The sequence below is a fragment of the Heterocephalus glaber genome, unplaced genomic scaffold, assembly GCF_053883595.1.
Source record: "Heterocephalus glaber isolate CG9 unplaced genomic scaffold, H.glaber_assembly_v1.0 deba00001497, whole genome shotgun sequence".
Taxonomy (NCBI): Eukaryota; Metazoa; Chordata; class Mammalia; order Rodentia; family Bathyergidae; genus Heterocephalus; species Heterocephalus glaber.
The window spans coordinates 42026204-42044775 of record NW_028258320.1 but is presented as its reverse complement, the minus strand read 5'-3'; the positions used below and the strand labels follow the sequence as shown (position 1 = coordinate 42044775).

General features: G+C 41.5%; 1 pseudogene; it reads right to left on the bottom strand.

Moving 5' to 3' along the window:
• Window positions 1–2304: 2304 nt before the first annotated feature.
• Window positions 2305–18572, bottom strand: part of LOC101706548 (sperm flagella and cilia-associated protein 2-like) — a 43736-nt pseudogene continuing 27468 nt past the window's right edge.

Genomic DNA, 18572 nt, shown 5'->3' with positions numbered 1-18572 from the left:
TGTATCTATATATAGATATAGATATAAAGAGAGAGTATTTAGGGGTAAAACAATTTTTTTAGACAGGGTCTTGCTGTGTAGTCAAGGCTGTCCTCTAACTTGAGGCGATCCTCCTGCCTCAGCCTCTGAAGTGCTGCGACTACGAGTGTGCACCACTACACATGGCAGAAGTGAAATTTTTAAAACATGAAAAATTTGTAAACAGAAATCTTGAAAATGTTGCTGATCACTATGTTCTCAATTGCATGGTGGCCCAACCTCACACTGTAGGGTGTACTTTTCCTACTTTTACTTGGCCTAAATTCTCTCTGCAGAGCCTCTTTTCTTACCTTTAATAAAACTTTTCTACCATTCAAAAAAAAAAATGTTGCTGAGAAATTTTGGAAAATGTAGTTCAGTGGCACAAGTCTGTAGTCTTAAGTTACGTTTATATCTAGCTATCCCACTAAAGCCTCATGGGATCAGAGGTGGGACCTTAGAAGGTGACTGGAATATGAGGGCTTACAGCTGACCTGCTGTTAGGGGGTGCAGCCAGCCTGGTCGGAAGAGGCGGGTCACTGTGGGTGAGACTTGGAAAGTTCTTTCTCCCTTCTTGGCTTCTCCATTGACTCTGCTTCCTGGATGCCATGAGGTGAGCAGCTTGTCCTCCACCATGCCACCTTATCTTAGAGCCAGCCAACTGTGGACTGGAGCCTCTACAAGCATGAGCCACAATAAACCTCTCCTTTAAGTTGTGAGTGTTGGGTGTTGTGTCTCAGTGATGAGAAAGTAATTAAGACATCTACCTGGGAGGCTGAGGTGGGAGGATCATTTGAGCCTGTGAATTTGAGAACAGCCTGCAACACAGCAAGACCTTGTCTCAAAACAACTCCAGGTATGGTGGCTCTTGCCTCTAATCGCAGCACTCAGGAGGTTGAGACAGGAGAATTGCTTTGAGTTCAAGATGAACCTAGGCTACATAGCGAGTCAAGGCCAGCCTGAAGTACAAAGGGAGACCCTGTCTCGAAAATAAAAAATTTATGAGCTGGGCGTGATGGCACATGCCTATAATCCTACCACTTGGGAGGCTGAGGCAGGAGGGTCACTGCAAGTTCAAGGCCAGCCTGAACTACATAGCAAGACCCTGTCGCAACAAACAAATAATTTTAAATTAAAATTTAAAACATCCTAAAATATATATTATTGCATTCATGAATTGGAAAACGGTGTGCGGGGGGGGGGGTATCTTCTGGGGCTAGAGGTACATAGCACAGTGGTAGACTGTCTAGCATGCAAATGGCCCTAGGATTGATCCCCAGCACTGAAATAAGTTTTTCAACTTTAAAAATATCTTCTTTTCCAAAGATATTATTAAGAAAATAAAAAAGTAAAGTTGCTAACTGGGAGGAAATATTAGCAGTACATAAAGCAAACAAAAGACATTCTTAGTTAACATATAAAAACTTTATATTAACCAAATTAAAAAATCTGGTGAAAGAATTGACAAGATGTTTTATATACACATGGCAGTCAATATAGATATGAAAAGATACTCAAGATCATTGGTTATCAGGAAAATGGAAATTATAGCTACAATGACAGGAAAAACTGTGACAAAAGAAGTGGTTGCCTGGGAATCAGGTCAAAAAGTATGGAGAAACTTTTCAAGAAAATAGAAATACAGTATACCCAGAGTTTGCACTTCAGTCCTTTGCTAATTTCTCCTTACTTGTTTGAGGGGACCAGGGATTTAGCTCAGTAGCACTGTGCCTGCCTCGCAAGCACAGGGTCCTGAGATCGATACCTGGTACCAAAAAAACCCCCCCAAAAATCAGTCTTGGCTTGTTTTCCCATAGCCGCTTCTAGATCAAGAGCATCCTGGAAATCTTTAAGATGTCTTTCCTCATATTATTTTTCTCTGAAAATTCTGTTTTGCCATAAAACCTCCTTTTCATGCCGAACATGCATGAGCAGCACGGCAATCCTGCGCTCCTGTGGGGACTGTCGCATGAGTCTGCCTATCAGCCGCTCCTCATGGTGCCTCCTCCTGTGCTTCGTGGGCAATGAACTGGGCCAGTAACAACCTCTGCCATCTTTTTTCCCTGTGCTCTTGTGCAAAAGCCTCGTCATCTAGGCGCTTCTGGATTTTTTTTTTTTAATGTCATCGTCTAAGAGTTTAACAAGTCGGTAGTTGTATGGTCTGCTGTATCTAAGCCAGTATTGGATGCACTTTCTTTTGCCTCGAGATCCTTTTTTTTTTTTTTTTGGTACCGGGGATCGAACGAGGGACCTTGAGCTTTCAAGGCAGGTTCTGGAACCACTGAGCTAAATCCCCGGCCGATCCTTTTTTATTAATGCTTCAAACTTCATGATCTCATCAATGACATCTGCTGCCACCTGTTGCTTTTTCATCATTTTGGGGGGCCTCAAGTGCTTTCAGAGTGTGATTGAATGCAGGTTTAGGAATTTGTATGATAGCTGCTTGGATGTTGGCCATTATTTCACTTTGTTCTCTTCTGTTTAGTGTTGCTCTTGGGAAATCTCACTTTTCGTGTTTTGAAATTTTAAGCTTGCCAGAGTCTGTGTGGTTGGTACTTGTACTCTGGTCAGCCAACTTTTCTTCTTTTTCTGAAGAGCAATGTACACTTGATATAGGAGTTTTGTTGCTGCTCCAGGCTTTTCTGTGATGATGCTTTGGACCATATTGTTATCAAATTGCACACCCAGAAGGTGAAGAAGAATTGGCTCCAATCAGGAAAGATTAAGTCTGGCTTTTGAAATCTTTCTGTCTGAAAATTCTGAAAAATCACCCTGTAGTTAATTTGTGCAGAACTTCTCCAATCAGCCACTGGAAAAGCCTTTGCAAATGACTTGGGATCTGCTAATCACAGAGAATGCTGTCTTCAATTCTTGTGGCGCGAGATCTTCATGGGATGGAGCCAAGCCCGTACACCTAAGACCAATCAGGGGATGTTGTCTGCTATTCTTCTGCAACTTCACGAGATCAAGTGAAAGCCTGCACCTGATACCAATCTTCTGGCATGCGCTCAAGCCACAGCCCTTCAATTGATACTAATCAAGTGAGAGAGTAAGAGAGAGGCCAGGGATGTAGCTCAGTGGAGCTGCACCTAGCCTGGTAAGTACAAGGTACTAAGAGGGGGAGAGGGGGAGAGGGAGAGGGGGAAAGGGAGAGAAGAGAGATTGTCTCATGGAGTAATACACCATAAAAATTATTTATTGTGATAATTTGTTTTCTCTGGTTATAATATTCATGTGTATCAAGAACATGAAACCATATATAGTAACAAAATGAGCCTTCAGAACTTTAAAAACTCTCAGCACACACACATACACAAAAAAACTCTCAGCACAAATACTCCATCAAATCCTTGCACAAGGAGACCTGATGAAATTGTTACATGGCTTCTAGAGAATAAGGCTGCAAGCTAGGCCCCTTTTGAGTTCCCATCTGGAAAAGCTCAAAACTGTCAAAAGAATTTACAATTTGTTCTAGCTAACACCTGCTAGCCCCTGACCTCTTTTTTTTTTTCTAGATAATTCACTGTAAAGGGCTTACAATCATGACTCCTTTCTCTTCAACATATATGTGTCTCTCATAATGCAGGAGAGTCTTTCTTGGGGACCTGAGAGCCATTCTTCTGGGATATAATCATCAAGAAGGATAGACTTTCTGTCTGCCAGTTTCTGTGGAGGGTCAGAATCCTAGCTTCCAGAATTGCCAGCTGTCAGACATGGCTGGGCTAATCACATTTATACTAACCAACCATTTCTAATATTTTACTTGAATCTTGGCTTGCTTCCCCTTCCTACACCCTCATTCACACACACACACACACACACACTTTTTTCCTGTGGTGCTGGGAATGGAACCCAGGGATTACACGTGCTAGGCAAGTGTTTCATCAATGACCTACACCCCCAGCCCTCCTCTTTCCTTTAAAATCCCCAGTTACCTCTGTGCAAACCACAGTGGAGCTCAGATTTTCTTTCCTTTCCTTTTTTGGGTGGTGTTGGGAATCAAACCCAAGGCCATGCACATACTAAGTAGCAAACATTCTACCACTAAGCTACACTTCAGCCCATGCTCAGCTCTTCCTATTTTTGTCAGTAATTTCTTTCAGTTTTGTTGTTGTTGTTGTTTTGATTTTTCCGGTACCAGGGATCGAACTCATGACCTTGTGCTTGCAAGGCAGGCAGGGTGCCACTGAGCTAAATCCCCGGCCCTTATTGACAGTAATTTCTGAAGAAAAAAAAACTTTTCACCATTTTAATTAATATCCAGTTTTATTTGTCTTTGTCAGCCTATTTAAAAGTTATTAGGGTGCCAGGGATTTGGCTCAATGGTTCTGGCGCCTGCTTTGCAAGCACAAGGTTCTGAGTTCAATCCCCAGTACCAAAAAAAAAAAAAAAATTTATTAGGATGTCATTATTCTGGACTGAGCACCTGCACTGGGACCCAAAGACCAGATCAAAACGGAGACATTCACTCTAAGTGCCGTACAATCAAACTGAAACTTTGAAGGAAGCAAGAAAATCTCCAAAACAGACAAGTTTTTCCTAAACACAGGAGATTTCCTGCAAATAATCAGAAGGGCTCTGATCAGCCTAAATCAGCATGAAAAAAAAAAAGTTTCCTCTACTCACAAAGAAGGTGGCCTGCTGTTAAACTACGTACTTTTTTTATTACTCTATTTTCTTGTTCCTGCTCTGGCTGCTTTGTAAAAACCAACTGTTATGCTGTGCCCAGTGGAGTACCTATCTTTTCCTCAGATGAGATGGTGCCTGATAATGAATGCTAGCAAAAACCAGTTAAATCTTTAATTAAAAAAATTTTTTTTGATATAAAGTCTCTCTATGTAGTTCAGGTTGGTCTTGAACTCACTGTGTAGTCCAGGCTGGCCTCAAACTTGAGGTGATCCTCCTGCCCCAGCCTCCCAAGTGCTGGTATTACAAGTGTGTGCCACCATGCCTGGCTAAATCTTTAAATTTGTGGAAATTTTGTTTAACAGCTTCATGGTATGGATTCACCCTGATTAAAGTTGTCAAGAGATCTAAATGTAGAAACATAATTTCTGTGCATCATTTATTTTTGGATTCTCCTTGTTCTTAGATGATTATTTTTAAATTTGTTTCAGGAGGAAAACTGAAAACTTTCTCTCTAAAATCAGGAAGAAGATAAGGATGCCCACTATCACCACTCCTATTAAATAGAGTAATCAAATCTTTAGCCAGGAAAATAAGGCAAGAGAAAGAAAAGGGATATGTATAGGAAAGCAAGAAGTCAAATTATCATTATTTGTAGTCTCCTCATAGAAGACCCGAAAAAACCCATCAAAAGACTCCTAGATTTTAGTAGTATAGCAGAATACAAAATCAATACACAAAATCAAGCATCGTGGCACATGCTTGTAATCCCAGCAGTAGGGAGGCTGAAGCAGGAGATCACCAAGAATTCAAGGGCTGCATGGGCTACATAGTAAGTTCAAGGCCAACCTGGGCAACGTAGTGAGGCCCTGTCTCAAAAAACAAAACAAATCACAAAAATCAATAGCATTCTTATACACCAATAATGTTCTCACCCAGAAAGAAGCTAGGAAAACAATACCATCTACATTAGTGTCAAGGAAAATTAAATTAACATAACAATGGAAGTAAAACACTTCTACAACACAAAAACAGTAATCTGAAGAAAGATTGAAGAGGACATTAGAAGATGGAAAGATACCCCTGTTCCTGGAGAGGCAGAACCAATATAGTCAAAATGGTCATACTTCCAAAACTGATATTACAGATTTATTGTAATCACAATAAAAAATAACATTCTTTACAGAACTAGAGAAAATAATCTAAAAGTTCGTAAAGAAATGTGTTGTTTAAACATGTGTGTCTGATTTATTTTACTTAGGAGTATGGTCTCAAGGTCCATCCATTTAGCTATAAATGTCTCAAGCTCATCCTTCTTTATGGCAGAATAGTACTCCATTGTATAAAAAAAACCCACATCTTCTTTATTAATTAGTCATGTATGGACATTTGGGCTGTTTCCAAGATTTAGCTATTACAAACCGTGCCACTATAAACATAGATGTGCATGTATCGGTGTGGTATGATGATTTTAATTTGGAAAAATAACAAAAAGGAATATAGCTGGGTCAAATGGAACCTCTAGTTTTAGTTTTTTGAGGAATCTCCACAAATCTCCATTGATTTCCACAGTGGTTGCACCAGTCTGCACTCCCACCAACAGTGGAGAAAGGTTCCTTTTCTCCCCAGAGCCCCACCAGCATGTTACTGGTTGATTTCTTTATAGCAGCCCTTCTTTTTGGAGTGAGATGGAATCTCTGCATTGTTTTAATTTGCATTTCTCCAGTGACCAGTGATGTTGAACATTTTTTCATATATTTATTTGCTGTTTCTACTTCTTCATCTGAGAAGTGTCTATTCATTTCAGATGCCCATTTTTGTATTGGGTCTTTAAATCTGGGGAGTCTGATTTTTTTGAGTTCTTTATATATTCTAGATAGTAGTCCTTTGTCTGATGAATAGCTGGTAAATTTTTCCCACGCTGTGGGTTGTCTCTTCACTCTGTTGGTGGTTTCTCTTGCTGTGCACAAGCTTTTTAATAAGATGAGATCCCAGTTGTTGATTCTTTGTACTATTTTCCATGTGGTCTGGGTATTGTTCATGAAGTATTTGCCTACTCCTATGTCCTCATGCATTCTACCTATTCTCTTATCCAGCTGATTTTGTGTTCCTGTTTTAATATTTAGATCTTTGATCCATTTCAATTTTAGGTAAGTATATCGAGAAAGATATGGGTCTAGTTTCAATCTTTGGCGAGCAGAAAGCCAGTTTTCCAGCACCATTTGTTAAATAGGCTATCTTTCTTCCAGTGAAGGTGTTTGGCTCCTTTGTCAAAGACAAGATAGCTGAGTATATCTGGAGTTTTTTCTGAATCCTCTAGTCTGTTCCATTGATCCTTAGGTCTGTTTGTGTGTGTGTGTGTGTGTGTGTGTGTGTGTGTGTGTGTGTGTTTTGCCAGTACCATGCTGTTTTTATCACAGTAGCTTTGTAGTATAATTTCAAGTCAGGGATTGTGATACCCCTGCCTTGCCTTTGTTCCCCAGGGTTGCCTTTGTTATTCCCAGTCCCTTCTGATTCCAAATGAATTTTAGGATTGCTTTTTCTAATTCTATGATATATGCTGTTGGATTTTTGATTGGGATTGCATTAAATCTGTATAACAATTTTGGAAGTATGGCCATTTTCACTATATTGGTTCTTCCTATCCAACAAGGGACATCTTTCCATTTTCTGATATCCTCTTTGATCTCTTTTTTCAGAGTACTATAGTTTTCAATGTAGAGGTTTTCTACTTCCTTTGTTAGATTGATTCCAAACTAGAGATTTTAAAATACATTCTAAGATAAAATGTATGAAAATTTTAATGCTAGATACATGTCATTGACTGAAGATTCAATAGATCTGAGATTGGAATCAGAATCTATGGCTGGTTTTGTCCAGATCATTTTTGGACTCATGGCCGTCTCCGCTCATGTGTTTATGATTGCTCTCGTGCTGCTCTGATCTGAATGTAGTTAGAATGTGTCCTCCAAAAGTTCATGAATGTGAATCGTGACCCCAGTGTAGCAGTGCTGATGAGGTAGAATCTTTAAGAGATAGAGCCAGTGGAAGGCACTTAGGTCTGGGGCCGCCACCCTCAAGAAAGGATTAATGCTCATCTCACAGAAGTGGATCTGGTCTGGTCAGAGTGGATAAATGAAGGGGCCTGGCTTCAACCTGCTTCTTTGCTTAATATCTAACCATGAGAACTCTTTCTTCCTCTTTTGTTTTGTTTTGTTTTGTTTTGTTTAGAGATTCACTATATAGCCCAGGCTGGCCTTGAATTTGCAGTGATCCTCCTGTCTCAGCCTCTGGAGTGCTGGGATTACTGGCTCAAACCACCATGCCTGGCTTTGAAAAAATATTTTTAAAAGGAGCTGGAGTGTAATTCAGTGGTAGAGTGCATAGCACACACCAGGCCCTGGGGGCAACTTGCAGTACAAAAAAAGATAATAAGTAGAGAAAGAAGCAGATCCCAGAAAATAAATTTTAAATGAAGCAGCAGATGGAAAAGTAGGGTCTGAGTGAGTGGCCCCCTCCAGCTCGCCAGGGCTCTGTGCTCCTGGGTGAATACTGGCATCCCTGGGAGGAAGCAGGAACACGGTAACAGGTTCTCAGAATTAATGAGAAAAACCTAACAGAGTTGTCTGTGAACCTACAATTGGATACAAAGTATTGTGAAGCATCTCTTTACTTGCATATTATGCCTCATTGTAGGGAAGTTCACACAGGAAGTTTTTAGATTTAGATTTGTTATGTTGCTAGTAACTCCTTGATGATTTCTACTCTGGAAGGTGTAAAAGGGGTTTTGGAAGATTAATATGATTTGCTTGCATAGATCACTCTTTATGGCAGTCATTAAAGGAGGAATGGTTACTATTTATAACTGATTTAGAGTTTCTTTTGTCACACTCTACACATTATAATTGGCAGATCATAAAACAGCAAAAAGTGACTCTAGCCTATTCCAGCCCTTCTGACTGAATTGGCCAGGAGAGGCCTGGCTGTCAAACAGTTTACAAACAGGACTGCGCAGAGGTGCGGACCCTGCAAAGCTAAGATTGTCCACCAGATGGAGATAGAGCACTTTTCAGTGAAAAAGACTCCCGTATTAAAACCCATCCTCTGACTTTACATCAGCACCAATTGTAATTTATGCAATGTAACAAGCAAGGCAAAAATGTAGGAAGATAGGTAAAACTATATTTGATACTGTTGCTTGCTAACCAAAGAAATTCTTGTTACCACTGGAAAATTTCAGAGACTAACTTAAAAAATAATGTGGCTTAAAATACGATTTTATTCAAAAAGTATTTTATTCACCCAATTACCTGAATTTGCATCTAGAAATATTTTCAGTCATTTTCCTGGTTCAGTCTGATAAAATAGACCATCTCAACTGACATCCACACTGAGGATCACGGGAATGCAGCTCAGTGGTAGAGTGTGCACTTTTCGTGAGCAAGGGCCTGGCTTTAATCCCAGCACCCTCCCCAGTTGAAAATAAAAAGGATAGATAATACTGTTCATATATTACATAATGGAAAGTTTTGAAATGAGATCATCCTGAGAATTATGTAAATAGAAATCATCTGCTGAAGTAAATTAGCTTAAGATGTGTTGCTCACAGAATTTCAGGAGATATGTAGATGTAATAATGTCTAGATTTATTCCTAAATCTGAAATGCTTGTTGGCAATTTCCACTTCCATTTCTTCTCTCTTTTTCATTTGGTGCTAGGGTTAGAACCTAGGGCCGTGTGCATGCTGAGCACACGCTCCACCACTGAGCTATACTTCCAGCCCCTCTCCCATCTCATTTGCTTTGCTCTATCATAAAAACTGTAAGAGCTACAGACTCCATCTCTCTGTCCCCTTGCAGATGGAGATGGCTGCCAAGATCTAAGTGAAAAATCACAGACACCTCCCTTTCTGAATAAAATGGCAAAATGTTAGTACAAGAGATTTCTTTTCTCCTTTGTCCACCTCTCCTTTGCCCCCATCTTCCCAGAGACATGAAACTTAGAGGTGGAACAGCATCTTGTCCTGAGATGAAACGTATTCAGGCAAAAGCCAGTGTAACTGAGGAAGGACTGTAGAGAAAACAGGCAGGAGCCTGGGGCCCTTTTTGATGACAACTCTCAGCAACTGCTATGTTAATCTGGGATTGCCTCTCCCTGAACTTGTTATGAGACAGGAAACCACTGTTGGTCAGTTTTTCTGTTGTTTGTGGCTAAATTTATTCCTAACTGATCCATCATTGAAAAGTTACTATTTTGACACAGAGATTTTATTTATTTATTTAATTTATTCACTACCGGGGATTGAACTCAAGATCTTGCACTTGCAAGGCAGGAATGGCACCACTGAGCTAAATCCCCAGTGGCACAGAGATTATAAATAGAACGTATTTATAATGTTTATTTATTTATTTGTCTGTCTGCCTGACTGACTGTTTTGCAGTACTGGGGATCAAATCCAAGACTTGGTGCATACTATACAGTGTGCTCTACTACTGAGTTACATCCCCAGCCTTTATAATGTTGCTTTAGCCATTTTCCTTTCTAGCTAAGGAGGCCCTATGGGTTTTACACAAAACTAAGACTTTGGACACTCAAATTCCTTTGTTGTTGTTATAAAAAGATTGTATTGAGTACCTAATTATAAATACCAGGCAGTCTGCCAACTCTTTTTGCCCTAACATTTCCCTTTTTGTCTCTTTTCTTTTTTCAGCACAGTGAATCAAACTGAAGGGCTTGCAAATACAAAGCATACACTCTCACTGAACCAAATCCCCAGAATCCCCAGGGGGTGGGGGTTGTAGTTCCCTCCCAAGCTCCTCTCTGCTCTTTCTGCTTCCAGGCTGCAGTGAAGTGAACAGCTTTCCTTCTCCCCAGGGGCTTTCCACCATACTGTTTCTGCCTGAGAACCAGCAGACTATGGACTGAATCCTCTTAAAAACCATGAGGCTAAATAAACCTCTCCTCCTTTAAGTTATGGGTGTTCGGTGTTTTGTCCCAACAATGAGGAGGTAACTAAATAACTGCTGTGGCCAAATGCAGACAATGAGTTAGAAACAATAAACCAAATAACAGCAACGATCAGAAGTTTACATCAAGACAGGGTTAGTTTGGTTTTAAGCATATTTTGGATCTTAAATGCATCCTACAGGCCCATATATTAAAGGCTTGATCCTCAGGCTCACTCTACTGGGAAGCGATGGAATGCATAGGAGAAGCCCAGTTAGAGGTCCTTAGGTCACTGGGAGTGTGTGCCCTTCAAGGGGATCATGGGACTTTGCTCTCTTTCTCTCCTTTTTGCTTCCTGGCCATGAGGTGAAGTTTGTGCCACCATGGCCTCCCTGTCATTGCTATCTAGCATGACCACCAGTGGCCCAAAATGACGGGTCTACCCGATCTTGGACTGGCATCTTCAAAATTGTGGGCCAAAATAACCTTTTTCACTTTGTACATTATTTATCTCTGGTATTTTGTTATAGTGACAGAAAGCTGACTAAGTAGATATCAAACAAAGATATGTAATAAAAAAAGAACTAGGAAAGAGTAGTATTTCCATGTTTGAGTAAGCAGAGTGATAACTTGGTAGTCAGTGGTCAGGATGTTCAAGATAATTGCTATTTTGTGGTCCATCTCAGAAGAATTTTGTGGAGAGGGTTTCACTGAATCCATATATTGTTTAAAGACCTAGAGAAAACTGAATTGACAAAAGGAAGAAAAGTATAGGGACATTATGTTGCCTTGGAAAGATAATGAAAGCAAAGGAGAGCTCCCTCTGGAACATAATATAGAAATGTGTCCCCTGATGTTGTGTCAAATGTCAGCCCTGTAAGAAGTCCTGGAGGCCAAGCATGGTGGTGCACACCTGTAATCCCAGCACTCCGGAGGCTGAGGCAGGAAGATTGCTGCTAGTTTGAGGCCAGCCTAGGCTACATAGTGAGTTCAAGGCCAGCCTGGACTACATAGCGAGACCCTGTCTCAAAAACAAAATAAAACAAGGGCCAGGGATTTAGCTCAGTGGTTCTGCCACCTGCCTCACAAGTGCAAGGTCCTGAGTTCGATCCCTGGTACCAAACAAACAAAAAAGAAGTTCAGGAGACGGTCAGTGACAGTATACTTGGAAAAGGCAAAAGTAATTGACTAACATGCAAAAAGAACAGATTCATATTAAATGTTGAAATTCATTGTGGTCTACTCCTCACACTCATCTTAACTTTCATGCTTCTGTTTTATGCTGGTCAGCTCTCAAATATTTATAACCAAGCCTAATCCCTCCCCTGAGTTTCAGACTCATTTCCGGGGTTGCTTGCTTATGTCCACCTGGAGTTTTGCATAATCATTTCAAACTCACCATGTCCAAGAAAGAACCCATTAGAGTGTCTTTTTTTCCTGGTATATTCCTTTCCTTATTTTAATTTTTCCAGCTTCACTGAGGTATAATTGACATAGCTTTTGACAATAATTTATTGAATGCCTATTCTGTGCCACTCATTGTGCTAGTGCTGGAGATACAAGAATGAGCTGCATTTTTATTCTAGAGAAGCAGACTGCCACTAAACAAAAAAAAAAAAACAGCAGTAATTACTCATCTCAATCTTTGAGGACTAAGGAATAGCCTGGGTGCTGTCTGAGAGTGCAAAAGGAGAACTTGATGTCTAATCTTTCAAAACTTTACCCATCTAGGCACCCATGCTAGAAAGCTGGGCATCATTCTTTCCTTTCCCTCTCCTTGCCATCCAAATAAAAGCAGCCACTTCATCTTACCTATTGGACATCCTAAGTATTTTTCAAAGCCATATCCTCTTTCTGGAACTTCTTTTTTACCCTATTTCAGATTATTGCCCTTTTCTACTTTTTGGGGTCAGGCAATGCACACTTCCTTTCTCCCTCACCCCCACCCCTTTCCAGCCTAGAGCCTGTCTAGTGGTTTCTTATTTTATGAGTCAACCCCAATTTTTAAAAAATTAACAAATTTTATTTGGAGGGGACAGTTTTAGGTTTACAGAAAATTTAAGCAGAAAGTAAAAAGTTTCAAAATACTCCACTTTCTTCCACTTCAGCCACCAGCACAGTTTCCCCTATTGTTTATTTGATGCTTGGGATTGAATGCAATGCTCTAGTACTGAGCTACATCCCAGCCTTCTGTTATGAACATCTTGCATCAGCGTGGCATGTTTGTTACAATTCACAAATCAACACTGATACGATATTATAGCTAAAGGCTACAGCTTATTTTAGAGTTCACTATGTGTGTTGTACTTTTTTCTTTTCTGTTTTGTTTTTAGTTTTGTTTTAGACAAGGTCTTGCTATGTAGCCCTGGCTGGCCTTGAACTCACTGTGTAGCCCAGGCTGGCCTTGAATTCACAGTAATCTTCCTGCTTCAGTCTCCCCCAGTGCTAGGATTAAAGGTGTGTGCCACCATGCCCAGCCTCCTTTTCATTTTTGATAGTAATAATTTGCATCATCTCTCTTTTTCTTGTTTACCCAGGCTAGAGATCTACCAATTTTATTTCTCTTTCCAAAGAACCAGGTTTTGATTTCATTGATTTTCTTTACCATTTTGCCCTTTTCTTTTCTTTTTTGCATTACTGGGGACTGAATCCCCTAGGGGAGCCTTGTTACTGAGCTACGTATTAGTCCCCCCAACTTTTAAAAATATTTTAAAATTTGAGACAGGGACTCACTAAGTTTTTAGATTGCCCAGGTGGGGCCCAAATTCATGGTCTTCTTCCCTCAGCTACCCAGGAGCTGGGATTACAGGCAAGTGCCACCCCGCTCAGCTTTGTTTTAGTTTCATATTATTCTTTCTCAGGTTTTTGGGTTTTTTCTGGTGCTGAGATTAAACCCAAGGTCTTGGCACGCACGCCGCGTGTACACACACATACACACACTCACACACACACATCCTTATTTATTGAGAAAGACTCACTAAATTGCTAAATTGCCTCGGCTGGGCAAGAACTTGCCCATTCTACTCCTTCTTTTTCTTCTTCCCCTTTCTTTTATCCCTTCCCATCTCCTTCCCCCTCCCCTCCCTTCCCTTGCTTCTTTCCTTTCCTCCTTTCCTTTGTTTTTGAATCAGGGTCTCACTAAATTGTCCAGGCTGGTCTTAAACTTCTGGATTCATGATTCTGTCACTTCAGCTTCCCAGGTGCTGTGGCTGCAGGCACGCACCACCTTGCTCAGCTTCTTTTCTAATGTACATATTCAATGCTATACATTTCCCTCTAGCGTTGCTTTTTTATTTTTTTTGTGGTACCAGGACTTGAACTCAGGACCTTGCATTTTCGAGGTAGGCATGGTGCCACTGAGCTAAATCCCAAGCCCTTCTAGCACTGCTTTTACTGTATTGCTTCATCTCCAAAACTTTGTTGAGTTGTATTTTCATTTTCATATAGGGTTTGGTTTTGTTTTTTGAGACAGGATCTTACTATGTAGCTTATGTTGGCCTCGAATTTGTGATCCTCTTGCCTCCCAAAGGCTGAGATTACAGGCATGTGCTACCATGCTTGGCTTTTCTTTAGTTAAAATATGTTTTTTTAATTTTTAAAAATTTGTTAAAGTATGTTTTATGCCCCAGAATGTGCTCTATCTTGGTGAATGTTTCATTTGGTTTGAGAGTAATACATATGTGCACCAGTTGGATGAAGTATTCTGTAATGTTGGTAGATCCACTTGAACTGGTTGTGGTGGTATCTGCCTGTAATCCCAGCACTTGGGAGGCTGAGTCAGGAGGATTGCCAAGAGTTAGAGTCCAGGCTGAACTACATAGTGAGTTCAAGGCCAGCCTGGACTACACAATGAGATCCTGTCTCAATAATAATAATAATAAATCCACTTGATTGATGGTGCTGTTTAGTTCAACTATATCCTTGCTGATTTTTTGCCTATGGATCTGTCAATTACTGACTGGTCCTGAAGTATCCGGTTCTAATGGGTTTGCCCATTTTTTCCTTGCAAGTCTATGATTGTCTCATGTATCCCAATGCTTTGTTGTTTGGTTCATACATATCAAAGATTGCCTTGTCTTTTTGGAGAGTTGACCCCTTTGTCATTATGTGATGCTCCTCTTTGTTCCTGGGCATTTTCCTCCCACCGGCTTTCCCTACAGGAAGCTGTATATTGCTCACTGCCCCTGAAACCCCCCATCCCTTTGGGAAGGAGATGGCCGTCCCTGTCTGGTGAGGTTGTTGGATGGTTCTGTGATCCCCAGAACAGCAGCCAGGAATGAGTGATGAAGTACCAAGTGTTTTGCCAGGAACAGTTCCCACACCCCACTGCTTTTGCCTTCATTTACAATCTAATCAGATTGAGCAGAAAGAAACTGTTCCCTTTTTCTTCTAAACTCTTTACCTTTGGCAATAGCTGCTTACAGTTTGGCTACAGTGTCTTGGTCTTGAGCAATCTGCAGATGAATTTTTCTTTCCATGTCAGCACCTCCATACCTCTGCCAAACTCTCCTTTCCCAAGTTCTGAGTTCCAGCAGCCTGTGCTGAAGCCTTAGGCCCCAAGGACACTGCGGTCAGCCAAGGCTGGCAGCCGTTCTCTGTCCCCTCCACCCTTTGGCAGGCCCAGCCCTGGTGCCGCATCCAAGGCCACTAAGGATTCTGATACCAAACCATTATCCGGAAAGGAGTCATGATTTGAATTTGTCAGAAGCCACTTAAATACTGAAGAAGCATTGCTTCTCCTTTAGGGTACCTATTTTGGTCTATTTAAGATGTGGAGAAGGATAAATTTTGTTTGTTTGTTTGTCTGTTTTTATTCTATACCAAAAGTGAGTACTGATCTGCAGGTTCAGATTTTGTGGGTGGTGGGTTGTTGAGGTTACAGAACCACAAAAGTCTTCTGGTGTAGAGTTGTGGGCGTAGGCGTTAGAGCCAGATGGACTGGCTGGAATTCTGTCCACACATATCAGTAATGTGACCTTAACTCCAATCTCTTCCTCCTTAACATGCTGCTTGCTCTATTATGTCTATGCAAAGAGCAGATGGATTTTAGTACATGACAGTAGACTGTCAACTTCACCAATTGTCACTTGCTATTTTAGATGTCATCTCATTGTTGGATCCAATCAACACATTGTTAGGCCCCCTGCTATATCTAAGTTTGAAATAACTTATAGCCTTAATTTTGTTTGTTTGTGCACATAAATAATATCCATGGCCTTGTGAAGAATGGAAAACAAACAGAAAGAAGAAAAGTAGGTATCCTGAAAGCTGCACCCTAAATTAACCACCAGCATCCCAGGAGCCTGGTGGACAAGGGGCTGGAGGTCTTAGTCTTTGCTATGTGGACTCACTTGTTACCTGTTTTCTGCCTAAAGTCCAGAGCTTTGCTGAATTACCACAGAGTAAACCACCAGTAATCTGTGAGTGCAGAGAGGATGTGGGCTTCCAGCCACTTCGGATTCAGACTTCCAGTGAGGCCCATCTTCCTGTTTTCTGCCCCATTCAGAGACTTTGGGGGATCTGCAGCAGGAGTAAGCCGCCCATACCTGTGCCTGTGCTGGCCTAGGTTTGGGCCTCCTCGAGTTTGCTACAAAGCTAATACTCATATCTGCACTCTTGCTTCCAAAATTATTGCTGTTGTCTCCTTGCCACTTCTATCTATTTTGTGGTTTGACCTTTAAAATTATTCCCATATCCATGTAGGGAAGTTATGAGAGGGAGTAGAGGTAAATGTTCAAGATCAGTCTTTGATGATTAATGGAACACCTCATCCCCCTGAACCCCCATACAGGCAATTGCACCCAGGGGCATTCTACCACTGAGCTTCATTCCCAGTCCTTTTTTATTTTTTATTTTGAGACAGAATCTTGCTAAATTTCCCAGGCTGAGGCTGGGAATGTAGCTCACTGGTGCTGAGCCTGTCTGGGAAGCACAAGATCCTGAGTTTGATCCCCTGAAACCAAAACAAAAAATTCCCCAGGCTGGTCTCAAACCTGTGATCCGCTTTTCTCAGCTTCCCAGAGTGCTGAGATTACAGATCTGTGCCCTCACACCCAGCTTCCATAAACTTCTTATATACTTTTTTTTTCTTCCTTCAGTACTGGGAACAGTAGGAAACCCAGGGCCTTTGCATTAAGCTCCATCTCCAGCCCTTTTTAAATTTTGAGACTGGACCTCTTCAAATCATTAAATTACCCAGGCAGGACTTGAACTTGTGACCCTGCTGCCTCATCCTCCCACAGTTCTGGGACTTCAGGCATGTGCCATCATGCCAGGTTTGTGCACATTTTTTTTTAATCCCTATTTAAATTTAATCTAGTGTTCTAGAACATTAGGGCAAAGTAACTTTTATGCATGTGTACAATGAGGATAAAAAGGATCAGCACTAGACTCAGATGCTTAATTGAGCCTTAATTTTATGCTATTACTGTATTTATTTAATCACAAATAAAATCTCCTTCACTCCCTTTCCCTTCATACTTTATAAATAGCTAAAGTTTGAATATCTATTCTTTCATATACTGACATTAAATCTATGTCAAATGTTTTCTTTTCCAGGAACAAATAGTATTTGCATTTTCTGTAACTTAATTTTTTTCCAGTGGAACCTCTTTGAACATACTTGTTCCCACTTACAGGCATTAGGGAAAACTAACACCTAAAAGCTAAGAAAAGTATTTATCATAGCCCACACAGATGAGGGACTATAAAAATGTATAATCATTTCCATTTTCGTCCCCCATTTCATTCTTATATGATTTATGTCTCTAGCCCAAACAAGTACAATCAAAAAATGTTGAGTGCCAAGGCCTGTTTGCTTCTTGCTGGTTTTGAGCCTGGGTCTTGCTATGTTGCGCAGGGGAACCTCCAACTCCAGGGCCCAGCAATCTGTTTGTCTCCATCTCCCAAGTAGCTGGGACTGCAGACCTAATCCACTGTACCCAGCAGGTGCTACCACTCAGCACCCATAGCCACCCACTCCCACACTTGCCTTGAGGTTAGCAGACACCTCACCTCTCTGCCCTGCTTGTCCGTGCAGCCTATGGAGGGTGACACTGTCGGAAGGGAAGGCAAGGGAGCCAAAGGTATACAACGGTGAGTAGGGTGGGACCGGTCCGCTGTGAACTAGCTGATGCCCAGGTAAATGCCAACAAGGGGAAGCAACAGGGAAGAGGGACTCGGCAGAGGCTGCTGTTAGACAAAGGCTCCCCAGGACTGGGGAGTGTGTGGTGTCACTGCAGCCTGGAGACAAATGCAGTCTCTGCTCCCCGCTCCCGGGGGCGCAGGGAGGCGGGGTGGCCGTGGGCCTGCGGCTCGGCTCGGCTCGGCTCGCTCAGAGCACACCCGAGCCCCTTGGGCTGGAGCAGCGAGCAAGCGTTTCCAGGGGCTGTGGGGAGGCTGCCTGAGGTTGTCGCCTGCGACCCTCAAGCCATGAGGACTGGACGAGCTCCCGGTCCCCCGGGGTTCTACTTCAGCTGGCTGAAGCTGGCGCTTTTGTTGGAGCACGCAGCTTTTAAAACAGTTGATTTTGTATAAACCAGAGTTCTTTGTCTCTCAAAATTGAAGAATAAATTTGAGGACAAAAGGAGGAATGTAGGAGAGTGTTTACTGGAAATAATAGGCATTTAAAAAGCTCTTGGGGGATTCCAGGAGGGGTGAGAAGTCCAACATGCTTTCTTTGTTTTGGCCTTACATAGATGGGAGAGGGGGGACTTGTTTCAAAGGAAATGAGTTCAAAAGAGTTCAAAAAGAAACTGGTTATCTTGTATTTCTCCAAGTCTGGTCCAGAGGTAGGGAAGAGCTGCCAACTAACTTAGTGTATCTTTTTCCTGGGAGGAAAGGTCTTCATCTCCCCTCTCATTGCAGCTTTTATCTTCTTGTCTTTACCTTTGCATCTCTAAGCTTGGCTTGAGTTAGTTTTTTGTTGTTGTTTTTTTTTCTTAGTACCAGGGATTGAACTCAGGACTTCGCACTTTCAAGGC